Source organism: Ochlerotatus camptorhynchus, unplaced genomic scaffold (assembly GCF_037179485.1).
Source record: "Ochlerotatus camptorhynchus isolate MF236.1 unplaced genomic scaffold, CSIRO-AGI_Acam_v1.1 ptg000334l, whole genome shotgun sequence".
NCBI classification, from domain to species: Eukaryota; Metazoa; Arthropoda; class Insecta; order Diptera; family Culicidae; genus Ochlerotatus; species Ochlerotatus camptorhynchus.
This window is the reverse complement of record NW_027040822.1, coordinates 206,973-228,479: the sequence shown is the minus strand read 5'-3', so window position 1 is coordinate 228,479 and position 21,507 is coordinate 206,973. Positions and strand designations below refer to the sequence as shown.

The following is a 21,507-nucleotide window of genomic DNA, read 5'->3' as shown; positions in this document are numbered from 1 at the left end:
TCTAATTAGAAGATGTTCCTGAACATACAGTCAAACAACACGTAATGTTCTGAACAACTTCAATGACAGTTGTCCAGCATTGCCCCCATTTTATTTACAATAATCTAATGCCTACGAGATTGTGTCGAAGGTATGCCGAAAATATGCCGATGGATGTGCCCAAGCTGTGTAGAATATAATTCCGGCACAATGTGCTAAGTGACTTACCCCTTGATTGGTGCTCATTTTCTGAAGGCGGGGTCAATCAAAAGTTAGGTATTCTACTCTGAAATCTGTGAAAGGGAATCTAGTATCATGTAGAACAAAACGTCCAATGTAACACTCATTGATTATGTAATTGAGAAAAATCGTCCAATGTAACATGTCCGATGTGCAACTTGACTAGTCAAAACGTCCTATGTGCTTTTTTCTATATTGTAGCATTAAATTCAAAGTAAAATTGTGATTTTTCCGTTTCTACTGAATTTTCAGCGTTATTATTCACTGACTACATTAAACATAGTATTGCAAAATGTATTGTTTCTAAACAGGTAAAATAATAATCTGTCGAACTTCAACTTCGATTTTCTCAAAATGGTGCATATGTTACATTGGTCTATTTGAAAAGTGACGCGAGAAATGTTTATGTTTGTAAATGAAAAGCATGCAAAAGCATTACCTATTTGGTACTATTGTTCAAATGTCTTCCCACGATATTCCAGAATACGTTACATAATTTTCTGGATTTTTGATTCTGTATTTCCATCGAGTAAATACTTGCAACATCAGCAAACGTGGATCTCTTTGAGTCTGTTTTTTTTATAATGCGTTTATTTTCCAGGCTTATTTGCCGTAGCTTTGCGGAGCCGATGTTCATTGTTACTTAAAACTTACGTTAGTAAAACGGGGCCAATTACTCGCGGCTATCTCGAGGTTAGGGTAAACAAATTGTAACAAATGGATGGCAGGGTAGGGATTGAGAACACAAGGTTTGGAGAGCAATGCGCTCTTGATCTCGAACTAAGCGACATACTGATGAAAAAGACGGACATGGGGGACACCGATGGGGAGCTAACAACTTGGGAGAGCACAAGATGACACTAACTTCTAAATCCTATCGCTTTTAAAAACACATAAATCAAATTCAAATATTCGAGATCTCGGCTCACCAAGATGCCGGGCCGCAAAGGTTGTTTTCCTCGGGTCCTGAGGGATGTGGATAACTCGAATCCAGCAACACAATAGAGGGTGCATGACCAAAGCACGTGGTCGATCTCGTGATAACCACTACCACAAGCGAACAAATTGCTGCCTGCGAGCCCGATTCGACAGAAATGTGAGTCTAACGAGCAGTGATTGGACATGAGCCTCGACATGACAGGTACAAAGTCACGCATCATGTCCAATCCTTTGAACCACGCGAACAAGCCGTGAGAGGTTATAATGTAACCATCTTCCCATTTTGAGTCTTTAAAAAAAAGTCAATTCAGGTTTAAAACATTAGACTTAGAACAATTCAATTAAAAATGTTTTCATTATATTTCTCAATGCGCAGGACGGGTTGCTGGATTTATTTGCAATTTAATTGTATCGATACAACACAGCAAGTATTTAATTCAGTGAACAATTTTTTGAAACAATTGTATTTTGTTTGAATCAGAGTCGGTTAATTTCAAATCAGAGAAGTCGGAGTCGGTCGATTTTCATTCGACTCCTCAGTCCTGGGTTTTATGATTCCAGATTTCAAATGGGAATTAATTTCAAATTTTAGTGATAATTTCAGAATAATTATGTAGAGGATTACTAGAGAATATCGGAGGAAATTCGACTTGAAATCTTGAATGTGATTCAGAGGAATATGTTATGGGTATTTGGAAGTGAATGGGAATTCATAAAAGATTTGCAAGGGAGTACTGAGTTGAATCCCATGGGAATCAAATTCTGAGAGCAGTTGCAAGGTACCTTTGCGGAGAGCTCCAAAGGAATTCAGAGAAGAGTTCCAAGTAAATGTTGATGAGAGCTTTAAGAAATTCCTAGAAGTATTCCAAGGGAGTGTGTTATCAAGACGGATGAATTCAAAAAAGGTTTTGCCAAACTGTGATAAAAGGCCATACGGCTGAGACCAACTTATGAACTGAATCGAATTCGACTCAAAAGTTCAGAAAGAGGGGACTCAGTCAGTGAGTAAAGTTTTCCTCGATTTTCCAGGAAATACTTCTTGAATATGAGGAAAATCGAGAGATATTTCACTCATTTTATTACAGTGAGGAATCCTTATTTCCGGATGGTTTTTTCGTCCGTATTTTTTTTTTTAGATGCTTGGACGCCGCTAGTTCGCTAAAAACGATAGCATATCCTGTCAGCATTCTACCTGCCAAAACTCAAGTTTCTAGGAATACGGATAAAGGAATACGGGCAAAAAACCATCCGGGAATAAGGATACCCGATTGTAGTATATTCCTAGACTGAGTAAAGTTTAGCCGATTATCTTCATACTCAAGCAGTTTTTCCTCGAAAAGCGAAGAAAATTTTACTCATTCACTGACTAACCCCCTTTTTGTAATTATGAGTTGAATTCAATTCAGTTACTGAGCTGATCAGCATCCGCTGATTGTAAAAAATAAAATAAAATATGATTAGGCTATGATAAATCCTAAATCGGTTAATTAATTACTCAACATAATCTGGAGGAATGTTTTTAGCATAGATTTGGTTTACTACCAGCAAGCAAAGGCCCTTTATATAAGAAAACTCGATTGCAAATAATTTAGTCTAGTAACAAAATGTTTGATAATTCCATGACTTCATCGCTGAGATCAAAGAACTGTATACCACCAGCAAGATGCGCCTAAAGCATTTTAAATCACGCACTCTAATTTATTAACATCAAACAATTCGTATATACGTCGATCTCAAGAAAAACACAACAACAACAACCCAATTATAAACACTCAAGATCTGATCTCCAATTAAAATTATGAAAATGAAATAAGCAACTCATTTCACAGTAAAATGCCTCATAATTAATCAAAGTGGTTTTCGTGGACCGCCCCGAAAATTCAATTAAGCCATTTTTGCACCTTTCACAAACTGCAATTTTAATACAGCATCACAATCATCACCTCATCATCGTTTCCATCATTATCATCGCAGTAAACATGATTTTATGGCGCCCTCTATCGCCCGGACCACAATAAGGCAATCGAAAGGCAGTCTGCTACGCGAAACCGAAACAGAAAAAAAAACTAAAACGCAACGACGACTATGATGACTAAAAGGCAAAAACCTCACCGCAAAAGACTTACCACACGTTAGCCTCCGATGCGAATTGTTCCCATCATTGTGCCCATTCTCAGTGTGCCGTGTAGTAGCAGTAGCAGCAGCAGCAGCAGCCTTTCATTACACGACTCACACCCCGCGTGCTCCTCCCACTCCTACTCTCTTTGACTAGTGGTCCCAAATTCCTGTGCAAGCTGAACTATAGGTACGTTGCAAGCTGCGTTGCCGCCAGGCCTACTGCGTTTAGTATGATGGTCGTCCAAGGTAACACGCACCTTTAAAGTACACACACTTGCAGCGATGTCTCCAATTATCCTTCTTCAATTGCCCGCTTGATTTGTGTTATTTTCACTCACTTCTTCGGATTTTCCACTCTTCTATTTTATTCTTGTCTTGCACCTCCAGCAGCAACAGTTTAGTCATCGAGGTTCTAGTAGAAGTACATCGCACTCACCAGTTTGGTTCACTGATTATGGTAGCCAACGCGTCTAAGGTCAAGAAACTTGGTCAATAGCTGTACAATGCTTCACTAACTGCGTTCGCGGGTGTTCGGTACTTAGGATCTTAGGCACGCGCCTTCGCTACCTTAAAAACCGTTCTAATGATTCTCTACCGTGGCCAACTGCGATCATTATGGTCCATAGTACAGATTCAAGCTTCATTACGTTAATCTCGTCTCAGCAGCATCCCCGACGGGGGGTCACTTTTTTGGTTTCTTCGCACTTTATGCGATCGTCACAGTATGATGTTGCACAAAACAGCGACGAGAGGAGGTTCGCCGTTCGTGGCTTGATCCACTGATCCCATTCGATTGCACTCGCTTCCCGGAAAAGATGGCAGCCAAAAATGGCAATATGAATAACTCACACTTCTCAGTTGGGACGCCTGAACCACGGAACTGCTTAATCCGAGCGAAAAAAAAAAGAAACGAGAACTTAACGGGGCACTGAAAACTGGCCGAATGGAATGGGGAAAAAGCAGTCCAAGCAGAATCAACCCGTAACAGGTTTCCTTATTGAATAATTCTCCTCACATCTATAACGATTTCGAAGAATGGTTGCGGATTAAAACATTTTCAGCTTTTTTTTGTGTGTTGGTAGTGGATTATGGTCAATCACTGGTGGGTAGTGTTTGTGTTGTATTTTTATGCTGGTTCCAGAGTGTACGATGACGATAAATATATGCGAAGAGAATGAAGAAAAAAAACACCTCTCGATGTTGCTCTTGTGCAGACAGACAACGATGACGACGACAGCAGGCGGCTGGTTGGCGCTCTTAACACTTATTGACCACACTCAAACTACAATACATTCACAAATTCTATCAAGTGGTATCTAGTCCAGAAACGGGAATCATCAACAGGTGCATATTTCTATGCGCTAAAGCACCATTCCGGATTCTTCAAATTTCGACTGTAAAACCGTCACTTTTTATGAAACAGAAAATTCACTCACATCAAGCAGTTTACATTTCACACATTTCAGTTTGTGTATCCTTGACGGCAGTGTGTCAAGTACCCCTCGACCGATCCAAGTAACATACGGCAAAACGGTTAAACACGCGCAGCAACCTCTCAACCTGATCGTGGTTCGAATTGTTATGACCAACTGTTATGGTCGTCGCAGTGTGCTCTTCGGTGCCTGGTGCGCGCACCCCAAAACAAGAAAAGAAAGGTGATGGTGGTATCTCAACGGCCTGCTGCGTCGTCGTTGTATATGTGGATACCACCAGTAAATAGACAGGCTATGGTTTGTTCATTCAAGTCAGAGAGAGGAACCGTTTCCCGTTGGTTTCGTCGAGCGAGTTTTTTTTTTCATCGATTGCTGCGATGATCGCGCTGCCACCACCGTGTGTTGATCGAGTGAGGTGAGACGGTGCTAAAGTGGATCATAACAACAACGCAAACAGCGGTGTAACCAGAAAAGGTGAAAGAAATGACGACCTCGCGATACATATCGCGACTAGTGAGTGGTATAAAGCCATGGAGATTCCGGAGTCGCTTAACACAAAGAGTCTAAATTTATTGGTTTTTGACGTGACTCGCAGCAATGAAAAACAACTCAGCAAATGTCACATTAACAATAACAATTTCAAAGTCATAGCCAGTGCTGGAAAATATCATTATCAATGAAAAATTCCACGCGATATTTACAGAGGAGGCTCTGTCACTATCATAAGATGAAAATAGAGTGACAGAGATTTTCGCAAAGTTATCATCATTTTTTTTGTCATGACAGAACGTGACATTGTTGTTAAAAATGTAATAACGAGCTCATTTATTGATATAGGGTAAATGATGGCTTCGGCAGCCATCGACTGTTTTCGGCAACCACAATTTAAACGTTAATTTCGATGTATTTTCTCACTAAAACACTTCGCTGAATGTATTTAAACGATTCCTTAGTTTTTCAGCTTCAATCCTAATACATTTTTACGACTGAGCAAACCTGTTATGCCAGGTGTTTCTGCAAAAGAAACATAAGCACATCAAAATACGGCTGATTTCGAGTTGCCGATAATAGAACAGCTGGTTTACACGCAGTTTAAACGGAAAGGTTGCCGAAGTAAAAGAGGCTGCCGACAATAGTCACACTCACCTGAGAAGTTTGTAGCGCCTTAAAAACGTTTTCAAACCGTTTTGGACAGTTTTGTTGATTGGAATGGATAGAATAGCTAGCAGCAGATGAATGTAAACAAACAGACACATCATATGTGTGCGTGACACTGAGAAAATGCTAATAGAAGTGCGGAAGCGAGACGGCTAATACATAGGTGTAACAGTCGGAAGAGGTGTTAGTTTGTTTACTTAAATGAACCATGCCCATTTTGTTATGGCATGTTTGCTATACGAAATGCGCCTCGTGTTTATTGGCGAATTTCACATCAAAGATTGATTAATTGAGTAGGAAATCAGTTTGGCACGGCATTTGTGACCAGCATACACCTTCCGGTAGTATGAAACAGGTCAAAAACTGTTCAAATCCGCAGATAAAATTTTTGTTTTGAATTTCTGTATAGCAAAATAGTGAACTTTTCGTGAACATTAACGGCAAAGAACTCACCAACACTGGGAGACTGTGAGTTCCTGCCCACCTGTCATTTTCCATCGTGGTGCGGAAGCTGCTTAGATTGACGAGAATACGTAAATTCCCCTATATGTTACTTGCGCTGCACAAATTTTTTAAATATTTTCACTCTCACGATTACATACTATTACTTGTGGCAGTTCATCTAAATTTAACAGTAATTTGGTTTCCAAAAAATATGAAAATTAATCTCATGAGAACCCTAATAAAAAATAACCATAAACGAACGATAACCCAAAGCATTGAACTATTCCACAAATGGTTTGGATGATACCCAGAACACGTCGTTAAGCAAATTAACCATTCAATTTTTATTAGGGAACTCATGAGAACTCCTTCATGAAAATGACAGGAATGCTCATGACATATAGTTTCATCTCCTTTTGATAGTGAAAGGACCAGTTTTGTCATTCTCACATGACGGACATGATATTTACCAGCACTGGTCATAGCCGACATAATGGTCGGATCTGCCGATTTCTGAACATAAATTTAGTGCTGGCGACAAACTGGTTGATTTCGATTTCTCAGTTCACAAAAGTCATTGAGATAATCTGGTTAAATTTAACTCGTAGTTAAAAGTGACAGATTGAAAGTTATCGAACAACGCTGCTATCCCATCGTGGTTATTTTTGACAGACAAATAGTTAGATTGTTGTAACTCCAGCTGACTAGTCGATAAAACAGGGATTTTTTTTTTAACATGAAAAATAACTTTCAAACTGTCACTCAACTACCGAGCTAAAATTAACCCGGCGATTGTGACACAGCCTTATAACATTTTTGCTGAAAATACAATATGATTATGGATTATCTCTAGACGGAAATGTTTTACAGCTGGTGTCGTGTAGTGGTCGTGTAACGATCGCGTTCTTTAGATGGCCTTTTTCTTAATGTCAACGCTCAAACACGGTGTTTTAGGTGAATTCACATTTTTTTATTTGTTAAATTGTAACCATGCGGGAAACTTCCTGAGATAATTGTAAACACGGTGGCTTAAGCGCCACTCTCACGAAGAGAGACCACCGGTCGTGTTAAACTTGCCCGACACTTTGAGACTAAATCTCAGAGGACTCCCGTACGGTACGATTCTTGAAGTACCTCAACGAATCAACCCCGAATTTTCGCTAACGCCTGAGATCAAATGAACACTTTTATCCGCACTTCCTTTTATCACGAAAAACCTGCAACCCCGAAAGGATCCAAAATGCTATGCTCTATCAGCATAAACACAACGAATCGGGTTAAAAACAAATATGTATGAATAGAGAGAGATCTTACGAATGGAATACACAGTGACGTATGAACCAGCTAAGAGACGCAACGGTATGAAGGAAAACTATATACTTTACAACAACAAAACAACCAATTCAAACTATATTCACGTATTTGATAATTACATTCGTGTTGTGTTGGACAAACCCGATAACAACGGAAAAACTAAATTCATGGCCATGAAAACAAGAATACGGACATACCTGCGCAGGATTTAGGTTCCGTGAGATGCGATGCGATGCGATGCGATGCAACGGCGACGGATGAATCGGTGATAGCGACGGAGACCTTACCGAGGTCCTAGCGATGGCGACTGTCAACCTGATGATGGCGGCGGTCTCGGAATGGCGCCGATCTAGCTGCGAAAATGGCGTGCAGCGACGAAAAGTGACCCGTGTGCGGTATGGCCGAAATTAGAGGTGCGGAGGTAGTGGCGGCTGGACGGAAGGCTTCCGATTTGCTTTCTAGAGAGCTGAGCATCGACGGAGTCGAGCTTTTCCCGGGAGATTCGCTCCGCGGAAGAGAGAGACCAACGTACCGTCGCACGGCTTCGCGTACTATGTTTCCGCTTTGACCGCCCGAGATGGAATGAAATCTTCTCCTCTTTGGTTGAAATCCGAACCGAGGTACGCGATTGGCTTCGTACTCCTACGGTCCGAGCTCTCGAATGTCATGGTCCCCGGGGTTGTAACGGGATGGGGCCCTTACCGACGGCTTTTGGCGACCGTCGGGAAACAATTCGCTAAGCAGAAATTTAGCGTCTTCACTCTCCTCCGTTTGACTACCTACGAGAGGCGGGTCTTCGCTGTACACACGGGTCTGATCCGTCCTTCACGGACGAAAAATGTGGCTTTGATGACGCCACGAAGCCAAAAGTTCCGGCGATGATGACTGCCGAACTCGTCAAAAATCCAGCCCGTACAAAAAAGCCCGTTGAACGAGCTGTCCAACGCGAAAAACACGAAATTACAAAAAAATCTAATGTTTAAAAGTTTTACAAATTACCTTTTTGTACGATAAAACAATAAAAACGCAGATGTCTGCGACGCAACTACTTTGAACAGTACAATTAACCTACACGTACAAAAAACACACGTTAAATCACTGAGCTGACTCAATTAACTCCTTTTAAACTAATCACCTTAGAGTACGTAGATTACTTTCACAGAGTCCACTTTACGAACATAAAAAACGCGTCACATCTGCTTTCCAGCCGATTCGTTAGCGAAATGGACGAGATTAGAAGTTTTGTTCCCCAAGAAACCACAGGTTTTCTTCAAGATAAAAGGATCGGATATGGCACGAAAACATATGTCGATTAGCCATCTTATTTATGTGTTCATTTGAATCCTATCTCTTTCGCGTATTTAGCAATTCTCCTCTTTAGCTATCTTATTTATTGTTCCATAAAAAAACGCTAGCTTGCTATAAAACCTTACAAATGTATATACAAAGCTAAATGTAAAACATAGCTTAGACACAAACCAGCTTCTTCGCACAAGATTACAACCTATATGATAACACATGTTACCTAATATTTACAACTTATACAACTCATCCCTAATATTTACAAATTCCATTCTTTTCCACAATCTTTACCGCCAACTCAATTGAAAACAAACGCACAGCGTTACAAAATAATATGAAAAAAATACGATGACTGCATACTTTCCAGTTCAGATCGTAAAATGCGAGTCCCTGCTTCTTTCACTCTCAGCAAGCACCTGCTACAACAACTACCCGCTAGAACTGCCAGGTGTCGATGGTCATGGGCAGTTCGATCCAAATGCATTTCGAATGTATCCCAACTTGCCTTTCGAATTTTCTATCCTATCTTCTTCCAGTAGAAACTCAAGGATCGATGATTGTTTTGCATTGTGGCATCTGCAGTCTGATTTCGTCTGCAAAATGCAAGCTCAAATAATTTACCAAATCTGTTTGTGTGGGTGGACGTTGATGATGTCGAGCCTGACTTACGTACAAACGAAAATATTCATAATTCTTGATTTTGATTTTCGCACGTATCTCCCATAACCCATATTTTCTCTAAACAAGTATTGGTGCTTGCTACCCCAGAAGTGTGATAAAAATAATTGCTTAAAGTGATCCCATTCTGTAAAGAACTGAGAAGGCAATACAGAATCAGCTCCCCGTATCGGCCATTAACTCAGCAGTCGTAAAATACTCTGTTTTTCCACTGTATTACAAGGGACAAGATAACTTAGTAGTAATGTCACAAAAGGAGGACGCACATCTTTTGCCTGTAGACTTCAAGTCTCCGCGTACATCGTACGGGTTAGGCAAAAGATGTGCGTTTGACTTTATATTGTCGCATTAATGGCCCTTCACTCATTTTCAACTTCTACTCAATTTTCATACTCCCGTACTCTACCGGAACTATCCACCTACCCTCTTCTAAAGATCATTTGCTAGCTAATAAATTATCACACTAAAGCTTCATGATAGTATTTCCAACCAACTCTGATAACTTAGATATATTTGAAAATATAATCAAATATATTTAAATATCATCGAAAATATTGAAGCCATGTCAAAGATAAAGCTTTTATGCTATTAGATTTGCTCTTGATTCAGCAATCCTGTGACAAGTGGCTTCTTCAAAATGTGATTGTATGTTGGCAACAATTTAAGCATTTAAATTTTTGTTTGTACTGAATCCGTCATTAAAAAAGTGGATTTTAAATTCACGCTGTTTGATATTGCCCGGGTAATGACGCCTCCAGAGCACGACTATTGGATACCCTAGTGGCCCGAGGTAGACAACCCTTCCGTGAAGTAAGAGATGTATTGGGAACACGTGATCTTCCCTACATGCAAGCGATCTACGAATTCCTTTGTTTGTCTGATGTTAGAGTTTGATGTGACCATCCCCTCCTTTCCAAACAATTTCCCGCCATTGTGTCCCAGTCTTATTATCCTCCTGTTCCTGTGCTACTTGCCCCTGCCCAGCCAGGATTCTGTCAACCGTCCGAGAGTAGTATCTGAAGGAGGCTTCAGAAACCAGTTTCCTACCTAGCTCCTTCCAATCGAAATTGTTACCTATTAACCTCGAGCCCGCCACGATATTGGTACCCAATACTAACCTAGAACTACTGCTATTTAAAATGTAAAATCAAACATTACTGATTTTGGCTCCGCAAAGTGTCACACACGACTGAGCCTAGTAAATAAACGAACTAGTAAAAAAAACGGACTGCTCAGTTTCCACCATTGAAGCTGGTGAAAACAGTGGTGAAGTGTGTTGGCCGGATTCTACCAATGAAGGAGCGTCTGGCGTTGCAGCTGGCAAGAATATTCAAACGAGCTGACCTGTTTCTACTGTCTCTACAGTAGTCCTGTGGAAGTATAAAATTTGTTCAATCACAAAGGTCTTGGAAGTGATTAATTGAAAATTATGAAAAATAAAGTACTTACGTTAATTTGGATTCCTGCAGAATAAACAAAGTGGATACACTTGCTTGCTGACAAATTCCAAGGAACTTTGATGTATTAACTTTGACTGTGCGATGCTTGCTTCAAAAGTCATGATTTGTTTTTAAGATGGTGGTGTCCGAGAAAATCAGAAAAATTTAACTTAAGTTTTCCGGGAAAATCGACCACCATCATTTATTTTTTTTTTTTGACGTAGGACTACGTCTTTAATTTCTATACTGGGGGTCACATTAAAAAAATCAAAATTCAGACATGTAACGAAAAATCCCAAACACGGACGTAACGATACAGCGCAAATCGAACACACGACACATGCTCACATGAGCGAGCTCAATGCTCGGTTGACCGCTCACCATTTCACAAAACAAAGGAAGGGATGAGAAACGCAGTACTAATGAAATCGCTAGCCAAACCGTTTTCTTCGTCATTTACTTTCGAGCAACGGTCGGATAAGCGTCGGACACGACGTATAAGTGGAACAGCACGTATTGCACCAATACGAAGACAACGACGAATGCACCCACATCGACCGGAGGAAAGGTTTCCCACAATAGGCAGCATGACTAGGCCACCGTCATCCGGTCTTCATCGACTTGCACTGGTGAAGATGATGATGATGATGATGACGGTCCCACCTCTTACCCCTACAAAGGTTTGAGCTGGACGAGTTATCTTTAAGATAATTAAATATAAACATTTTAACCAGGTTTGCAAACAAAATCGAGCTGGTTACAATTACAGTTATAAATGTCCTGTTAAATATGCTATAGGCATCAACCAAAAACATTCAAAGGTGTATCTAGTTATCAAAAGTCCAAGTATAGTCCTCGACAATACTTCCATTTACACGTAACCTGGGATTTACACGTTTAAGCTTCCGCAGTGCCAGGAATATATCCAAGGAAACGACCACCAGCCAACCCTTTCCTAATTCAAGGCTTTTGCCACAATTTCCACGTATTAGTCATTTATACCTGTATTCCGCGCGCGAGGCTCAAACCATTGTAGACTACTCAAAGCTATTTTTACTATTACTACTACAAAATCAAAAAAACTAAAAATCCATCATCACCATCGAGGCAAACAATGTAGTTTTTTGTATATGCTACACAAATTACTAAAATGACTTTATGACAGTCTCCATACAAAATAATCCGTTAGAGATAACTTTGTCAAGATACATGATTTATCTATTCATAAAAATTTAACTGCTCAATAAACAGCTTTTACATGTGAAATGCAGCGTCTCTTGAATTCTGTAAGTGTAGTTGCACGCTTGATGTGTCTAGGCATCGAATTGAAAACATTTATACCTTTGAAAAATAATGAATTTTGTTAAGCATTATTCAAAAGATGTGGTGTTCTTACTTCATCCGCGTTTCTAGTGTTATATCTATGGAAATCACTTCCTCTTTCAATCCGATCACACAAATATCGAGGCAGCAAACCGTTAACTACTTTAAAAATGAACACCATATTCAAAAACACAATTCTTTGCTTCACTGACAGCCATTGCAAAGCGTCCAGCATAAAAGTTAAGGAAGTGAATCTATTACATCTTAAAATCAAACGCATTACTTTATTCTGCAAACGCTGTAATCTCGATATTTGTGTTTCATTGGCCAAAAATAAAATGGAAGGGCAAAAGTCTAGATGAGGGGAGATGATTGATTTGTATAACTGTATTTTACTACCAATAGTTAAATCGTTTTTCAAGCGACATAGAATTCCATACTTCTTGGCAATTTTTTTGATGACATTGTCAATATGAGAATTGAACTTGAGTTTGTCATCAATAATCACGCCAAGATATTTAGTTTCCTGAACGCGATCAGTTGTCTCATCATCAATAACAACAGAGACATAATCATCTACACGATTCTGCGAAATTACCATAAATTTAGTTTTACTTGTATTCAATTTTAACTTCAACCATCTACTTAGAGAACGCAAATCTTCATTCAAGTATAAAACGGCATCATCTAATTCCTTAGCTGCAATGAATAACACAGTATCGTCAGCAAAAAGATTAATATCACAAACCGTAAAACTCGTCGCATGTCATTAATATACATAATAAATAAAAGGGGCCCTAATACACTTCCCTGAGGCACTTCAAGGTCATTGTCAACGGGACAAGATACAAAATCATTAAAAACAGTCCATTGTGTTCTGTCAGATAAATAGCTTTCAAACCATTTGTATGCAGAACCCGAAATTCCAAAGCGCTTGATTGTTCTCAACAATAAGGGCCTAGAAATTGTCTCAAAAGCGCGTTTTAGATCCAAAAACACAGCAACAATCGTATCTTTATGCTCCAAATTTTCTTTCCATTTAGCTAACTCTAAGTTTAACACGGTTTCACAAGAATGGCCTTCCCGGTATTCCGATTGTTCCGGTATCAACAAACAATTACTACATAGTTGAAGATGCTAATTTCAAATAACAGACTGTAGTGGTAATTTTTATACAATAGATGGAGTAGATGAAAGCATAGAGTTGATAGTTCCGTTAGAGTACGGCAGTGTGAAGATTGTATATAGATATTAGAAAAGCGAGCTGGGACAACTTTTAAGGAAGGTACAAATCGGTTTTTTCATCTCTCTTTACCAAACTCCCCCTTTGGAGGGGAATGGTGAGGGGTGCCCCCCCCCCCGCCACCACTGGCAAAAAGAGATGAAAACCGACCCGCTCAAGTACCAACTGTGTGTTTGAAACAGTTCTACCGATTTTTACCGCACTTCAGTTGTTATTTGAAGGAAGGCATCCAGTCGTAGGTTTGGAAATTGCAACTATTGTTTACCCCTACCACGATATGTGCTCCTGTCATCGTCGACTTGACGATCTCGAGGGGACACGGGTGGGGTAGGTGCTGCTACTGTACCTTTCGACCATTGGCAGTAATTGATGGTATGCTCCCATTTACTACATATTTAAATATTCTAACAGCTGGCCTTTTACAACAAGTTTTAAAATTTTCTCTAATGTGTGCAACATGTTGATGGGACGAAACTCTTCGGCTTTAATCGTCCCAGCAACTTTTTGTATGGGAAAAACAAAAGATTCTTTCCAAATATGCGGCACGTGCCCAGATTGCAATGATTGATTAATAAGGTCCCGCAGAGTGTGTCGAATGACATGAAAGCAATCTTGAATAACTCTAGCATTAACATTATCTACTCCAGCCGTTTTTCCTAATGAATAGCAAATATTTTTAAGTTCATCTAATGCAATTGTTTGAAAACCATTAAATCTACAATTACTATTAATCGGCTGTTTTATTTCGTCCGGTTCATTGATCAGTTCAATAGATTGATTGATCAGTGAAACGGTCTCGACGAAATAGTTATTAAACTTAGAAGCAATTACTGGTTCTGACTGTTCTAATATACCCTCAAAAGTTATGGTCCGCGATTTACAATTACTAGGCTTCATCAAAGATTTCAAAATTTTCCATAACTCTTTGCTGTTGTTTTGATGCTGATCAATTTTCCTCTGAATATATTCACATCGAGTTTTCTTAATCGATTGTGAATATTTATTACGCACGACCGTGTACCTATTCCAATGATTATCACTATTAGATCTACAAAACTTTTTGTACCATTTGTCCCTCTTACGTTTAAGACGCAAAAGATCCAAATTGTACCAGCTGTTCGAGTTTTTCAAAGAAACAAAGTTTTGTTCAACTAATTTATTGGTACAGTTTTCAAAACGTTATTAAGAACAGCTGCATCTTCATCTAAAGTTCCGGTAACTAATGGAAAATCCACGCTTCTCTCAACAAGATTCGAAACAGCTTGCTTCGAATATTTCCTCCAGCACTTCAATTTTACAAAATTATCGTTATCGTTAACACTGTCTAAGACATTAATTACTAAAGTTTCCTGATCGGTTATTTTCAAATCAGCTTGAGTAACTGAACTGACAGAATCAAAATTAGAATAAACATGGTCAATCAAAGTTCTACCGTGCCGGGAAATACGCGTACATTCACTTACTAATTGTTTTAAATTAAAGAAATCAGCTAATTGCTTCAGATGGTTCAAATTGCTAGTATCATGCCAATTAATGTTAAAATCACCCGCAAGTATATTTAATTTACTAGAATCTAAAAATGTCTCCAACCAGTTCTCTAAAATTTCAATAAAACGCTGATTACTTGAACTGGGAGAATGATACAAAACACCATAATTACCCATCTTCATGCCACGTTCAACTGTAATGCCTAAGAACCAATTTCTACAATATGTGTTTCTGCTAACAAAACCAAAAGTTCTACAATCTGACGTAATGTTACGTAGTTTGTAGATAACCCCGCAATATTCAAATACAAAATCTCTAATTTACTCACATTACTACTGGAACTTGGTTGCTATTTATTGAAATGTAAGCTGCTTTTTTCTGATCATATAGTTTTTTATACACAAAACAATTAGAACTAAATGCTGCGTGGTTGACGTCCAGATTTAATTGACGCTGCTTATTAGCTTTTAAACAATTAACGCATTTCAATACAGTTGATGTACACTTAGAGGTGCTATGTTGTTTGACAACCAAATATCACTTTTCTTCACTTTTCTTTTTCAAGTTTTTTCCGTGCACAAAAGCAATGCACATCTCAAAACCCTAACAATAGATTAGCGCCTTTCTCATCACCGCGTAAATAAACAAAAATTAAAATTTTCACTCGCGATGCCACAAATTTCTGGTCCGGGAGAAACAATCAAACCACGCAGCGCCAAATCTTCTGATGCTGAATCCGGCAAATGCAGACGAAAACTATGAAAGCGAAAGCACGCACAAAACAGAGAACAAACTTAAAACACAACCGTATCCAAAGGCGTTCGAAACTCGACCGTCAGTTTCGTATCTACATGATAAGCACAACAAAAACAAAACAAACAAAAAACTCCCAGGGAATTTACGCTTCATTCTTCGCTATTTTTCCATGACAGGCTTGTAAAATAAAATCATCCGGATGTCGGTATAAAAGCCTATAAATCATAAACAGAACTGTATCATTGTATCTCCTATAGCATAATTAAGTGACCGAAAACGAACATCAAAAGGCGTACGGTGCACTTCCTGGGAGCGAAAAAAAAAGGTTGATGTCTTCTTTACAAAGCGACAAAATAGAAATCCAACATGCGAGCTCCGTAAACGTGTCTTTCAACCCCATCAGCCATGTCAGATAGGGGACATGTCCTTGGTCTCGGGTTGCCTTGGTTACCTCTGCCTACTTGGTTCGGGCATCCTCAAGATTCAAGAGCGCTTTGAAAGGCATCCTCAGCTGGCAGATCTCCCTTTATGCTCCATCCTACCGACCCAGTACAACGGGCTACGGGACGGACACTCGGGGAACAAACTTTTATCTTCTGTTCACATCCTGGCGGTCGGCCTACTTTGGTTTGGTGTCTTGTTTTCGCTGCCATTGTTACTGTTTTGTTACGTAGCACACTGTCGCTGGAGGGAACCACTCGTCCTTATCATTGCCATCATCACGACCATCATCATCATCATCATCATAATCATCATCATTATTGTTACTCTCACGAAAAACGGCGGCGTTGACGACGACGTCGGGACGCTCGTTGTCATGCAACCGTTGGGATGAGCTTTTGGAGATGAGCTTGAGCACCCACTTTTCCTGTCGGCATACTTGCCTGCGTGATGTTTATTGATGGCGCATGTTTGTGGATGCTACTAAAGTTATGCAATTAACTTAATTGATACGAGGAGGATATATGATTAATTCGATGGCACATACAGCCGCCCCAAAGCCCAACAATATCGGTGGATGGGGATTGCGTGGACTGAAGTCGTTCGCTGCTCGCACTCAGAAGGGATCTCGTATTTTTCTCGCTACTGGCTGTTAACGATATGTGTCAGTCGGCATTTCAGCCACAGTGGTCCTGTGGTTGTTGTCATTATTATTATTCCAGTGGGGATGGCAATATGGGCGTGTGACCGTTTGAGCCATAAAAGAAAGCCGAAAATTTGTTTCCTTTGTCAGTTGGGCTTTCATCGTCAGTTTTATTTTTGTCATGAATGTTGTGTGGGCAATTGAACGCAGCGTGCATTTGTAAGTGGCTATAAAATGATGCGTAAAATGGTTTTCGGATTACGAAAATTACTGCATTCACTCAGAGCATTGGAAAATAGATTTCCTTCAGTTTCGAATTATGAAATTTATGATGATTAGAAAAATATGAGATCTGATTAACTCACAGCCAGAAATGCTATAACGCTGCAAGATAAAATTGTCGTCCCTTTTGTCGCATGCTTAAATATTTATGACGAATCACGAGTTTAAATACCGATTTTTGTGGGTCAGAATAAAAGGAAACACACTCACACATACTAATTTCTCTTGGGAGCTTGTTTTATGGCACGGTCGCGTGATACTTGATGGCCCCGATAATAACCTTAGCAGTAATGGCTTAACTTGATTGTTTGCAGGGAAATTTAAGCTCAGAATAAATTCACTTTTTTACTTTTTGCTGATCCGACGTCTCTCAGAGTTTGACCTGCATTATAGGGATGTTTATTATCTACGTAGACTCTTTAGAGTGAAGGGGGGAGGTCAAAAACCTCTAAAAATCGGTATACGTAGTTTATTACAATATTGCGCCAACTAACTCGGTTCGTAGCTGTTTAAAATGCTCAAACTTCTTACAGCTTCAACTGATTAACCTTAAAACTGTACCGATATATTTCGATTACTTGATCAACCAGCATCCAAGATATCAGAATGTTTCATGAACATCCAAAAATGTTATGGCTTTATAAAGTTTTTTTCAGAGAAAAATAAAATCGTGATGTTATATACTTATGTCCGGTTTCTAGACCACAAACCTGAAACATTTTTGCGACATTGCTTATGAAAGTGGAACTCCTTGTTTGAACGTTGAGTTTCAGTTTCACTGGTGTATGTTTTGTGAGAGCTTATATTTTTTAAACTTGAAATTTGGAGGCGATAATGAGATTAATCAGGAAAAAGGTTCACACAGCGATTCACCTTTAATCCCCTTCCACTCTAAAGGTTGCTCGTTCAGAATATTTAAGTAACAAGCAAAAAAGGAGTGCTCATGAAAATTTGAGATTCCTGAAACAAATACTTATTGGGTTTTGTTTTCCAGAAACGACGATAATAACGAGATGCAAACATGATTTGCTTCACAAATTTTATAGACAGAAGCAAATAACAAAGCTGCCTTCGCCATGAAATTGATTCCGCTATGCCACCCGAAGGTACAGAAAACACTTTATCAAATATACATTTTGCCCTCTTTCCTCCTCTTTAGAGCATGATTCAGCTTGTTTCATGTTCACGCCTCAGTGTGTTCAGTTTCGGATCAAATTTCTTCCGGGCTATCTGACGAATAGAATTTCATTGAACTTCAACAACTTTGACTTGCATCTATGCGAGGAATGATTTAGGACTCCTTTCCATTCGATACGCGTTTCAACACAAAAGTGAGTAAACTTTTATTTCGAAAAGTGGACAATCGTATCATTTTTGTCAATCAGCAACGGGAGAAAATAAGGTCAGCAGATATGCTCAGGCAAACATTAAAGGAATTCCCTTTCCCTGCCCAACTTTTGCATAGTCACAAGTGGAAAGCCCCAACTTCTCGTTATATACCGAAAACGGGGGAGGGGGTAGTGACAAACATCAGCGAAAGTTCCACCCCCAGGATCGTCGACAAGGGTCGGTTGTCGTCGCTCCAGGAAATGTTTACCTTCATGCTGAAAAGGCTCAACAATGAGCAGGCATGATTAAACACGGGGGATTTGACCGTTTCGATTCTGTCCATTTCGGGCCATGTTGTGCCTCTGATCTTTTCATTATCTGCTTCAACGTTCCGGACAAGAACCGTATGGATTTTTGCCATTACGTTCCGTATCCTGGATGGATTTTGTGCAAGAATTATTAATCAGGTCAGGTTTTTTTTTTATTATTGTTTGCCTACCAAGCCTCTCTTGTCCGATGTATTTTTTCTAAACTCTCAAGCGGCATACATCCACGAGGGACAACATAAATGTCCATCTTCTTTTGATCCAGGCATTAACGGAATTGTTCAAGCGATGCAATGGCATCATTCTCCACCCACATTGTTTGACCACAACGTTACGGAGGCACAAAGAGCCAAAGCTCGGTAGAAAGTGACAAAAATTGATCCAGATTTTCGCTTTCATCTAATATCAACATATCCGTCGGTCGCTGAGGCTGCTGCTTATACTGCTACCGTGTGTTGTTGTCCTCGTTTTCTCTTCCGCTTCGAGGGAACCAGAGCGAAAGCCCAAGTGCCCCAGAGCGTATAAACACAAATCCGAGCCAAGCGCAAGCAAACGGATCTCCTCCATTGCACTTCCTGTCGCTTAGATTGCTCTGAGCGCGGAGCTTTCTCACCCGTACGTCACCGGCGGAACTCCTCCCTCTTGCTTCTTCCCCTCTCCTTAAACATAACATGCCATGTTTGCTCTCTGTGTATGCTTGGATGAGTGTGTGCCACAAGTCGTTGTTCCCTGCCTGAGCCTCTGTGTGAACGACGAGGACGATCCTTGCCTGAAAATCAATACATAAGAGCCACTCACCGCACACAACTTGTGTGCCCACAGCTGCTTGAAGCTCTTGGTAGGTGAGTGCTCTCGTTCCTTTTTTCCTGTGCTATGAAGGAATCCACCACCAAGGCTCAGCTGGAGCTCTCTGTATAGACCCACGATACGAGCACACTGGGTTTTGCCTTGTGGTTAAATTGTGTTTGCTGAATTAAATATCATCTCACTGGATTCAGAAAACTTTCCAACGTTTTGAGATTGTTACTCACCCTTCCTTCGGGGCATCGTCAACGTCGTCATTTTTTTCCCTTGACAATAGCGTTTCTTTACTGTGAAATGGTTGTTGTGTTTGATTTTTCTTTAAGATGACGATAGGGAGTTCTATCTTAGTAGCTATCTCATAGGGCTAATGCAATTTGATTGTACAGTCGCTATGGTTTTGCTATATGTCGTGTGATTTCAGTCTGTATTGGTCCCCCATTAATCTACCACAGAGATAAATAATGGTTTTTTGGTTCCATTCAAAAAAATTGCTTATCTATTATATTACATACATCTATTACATAGAGTTGAGATCTAATTCTGCTTGGTAGAATCAACACACGTTCAGTTATTTTTTGGCATCCAAGCAGTTTCATGGCCAAAAACAATTTGGGTGAATACGTGGGTAACATCGCCCACGTGCATCCACGGGATAAATGAGAATCTCCTTCCAAAACAGGGTCATACAACAGAAGGATGCGTGGGGAGAAGAGAGTTACTTTGACTCTTACGTTGAAAACTCAGGATATTTTATTTAACAAAACGAGTAGACACCCTGCAGGAGCATCAATGTTTAACAACAAACTGGCGTGATTTGAAAACCTTATTGGACTAACGTTGATTTAAAATCATATATATTTAAATTATCAGATTTTGAAATTCTATTGGAATTTAAATTGTGCAAAATATTATTTGTGTTTTTATTTCTACTACGTAAATCAGTTAGAACTTTTGAAATGAATTATGAAAAATTTGCGGAAACTCAAATAAATTTGCAATAAAATTGAAATTTGAATTTAAATATTCTTATAAAAAATTTCAATTGTTGGTTTGTAACCCATTAAAATTTATTAAATTTTCGAACTATTGACCAAGAAAACTGGAAAAAAAATCTGGAATTTTAAAATGAAAATTCAGTTGCCACCCTGTTTTAACAATACACAATACATCCACACCATGGCCAAAAGTGCAATGTGAACTAAAAATCGTAAAAATCAATGTAAATTAGGCTTTTAAACTTCAACTTTGCTAAGCTCTTCCTTACTTATGGAAATTATTGGCATGAATGTTGTTATATCGTTAGCTATCGCCTTTGTTTTATGATATTTGTAAGTGTTATATGACAAAATCAGGGAATATCAGAGAATTCGATTTTTGGCCGCGAAACTCAGGGAATACAGGGTGTTACCTAGTTGACCGATCCTTTTCAAACATTCCGACAATAAAATATAACCCATTAGTTAGCTTTTGGCATAGGGTTAACTACCCCATTTCCGGCCTATTAAGCACAACCCGCACTTAGTCTTTCTTAATCTAGCGCAGTTTAGCATCAAACTGGATGTTGTTATTACTGATGGCTTCCAAATTTAATTACCTTTCCGTATGTACCGTAAGATTTGATGAAGAGAAACCAATCGTTGAGATATTATCAAAAGTCTAACACTGCTTCTTGACGCCAAACTCGGCCTAACGCATTGAAACGCCATTGAAACGCCAATGAATTCACTTCGGCCTATCGGATGAAGATAAAAATTGGTTCGGTCGGAGCGCTTCTTTTGTTTTTGGGAATAATGGGTGCAAACTAGGGGCATACCACTCTAAACTTTAG

The 21,507-nt window shown here is 39.4% G+C and overlaps 2 protein-coding genes across 8 annotated transcripts in view; one reads left to right on the top strand and one right to left on the bottom strand.

The window, feature by feature from the left end:
- Positions 1 to 21,507, bottom strand: part of LOC135708744 (putative uncharacterized protein DDB_G0286901) — a 197,130-nt gene that overhangs the window by 52,620 nt on the left and 123,003 nt on the right. Inside the window, exon 2 of the mRNA XM_065230873.1 lies at positions 3,285 to 3,475. The gene's annotated coding sequence lies outside the window, so the exon portion shown is untranslated. The remainder of the gene's footprint in view (positions 1 to 3,284; positions 3,476 to 21,507) is intronic.
- The window catches only part of LOC135708757 (neuroglobin-like), a 193,795-nt gene that overhangs the window by 66,655 nt on the left and 105,633 nt on the right, over positions 1 to 21,507 (top strand). The window lies entirely within an intron of this gene.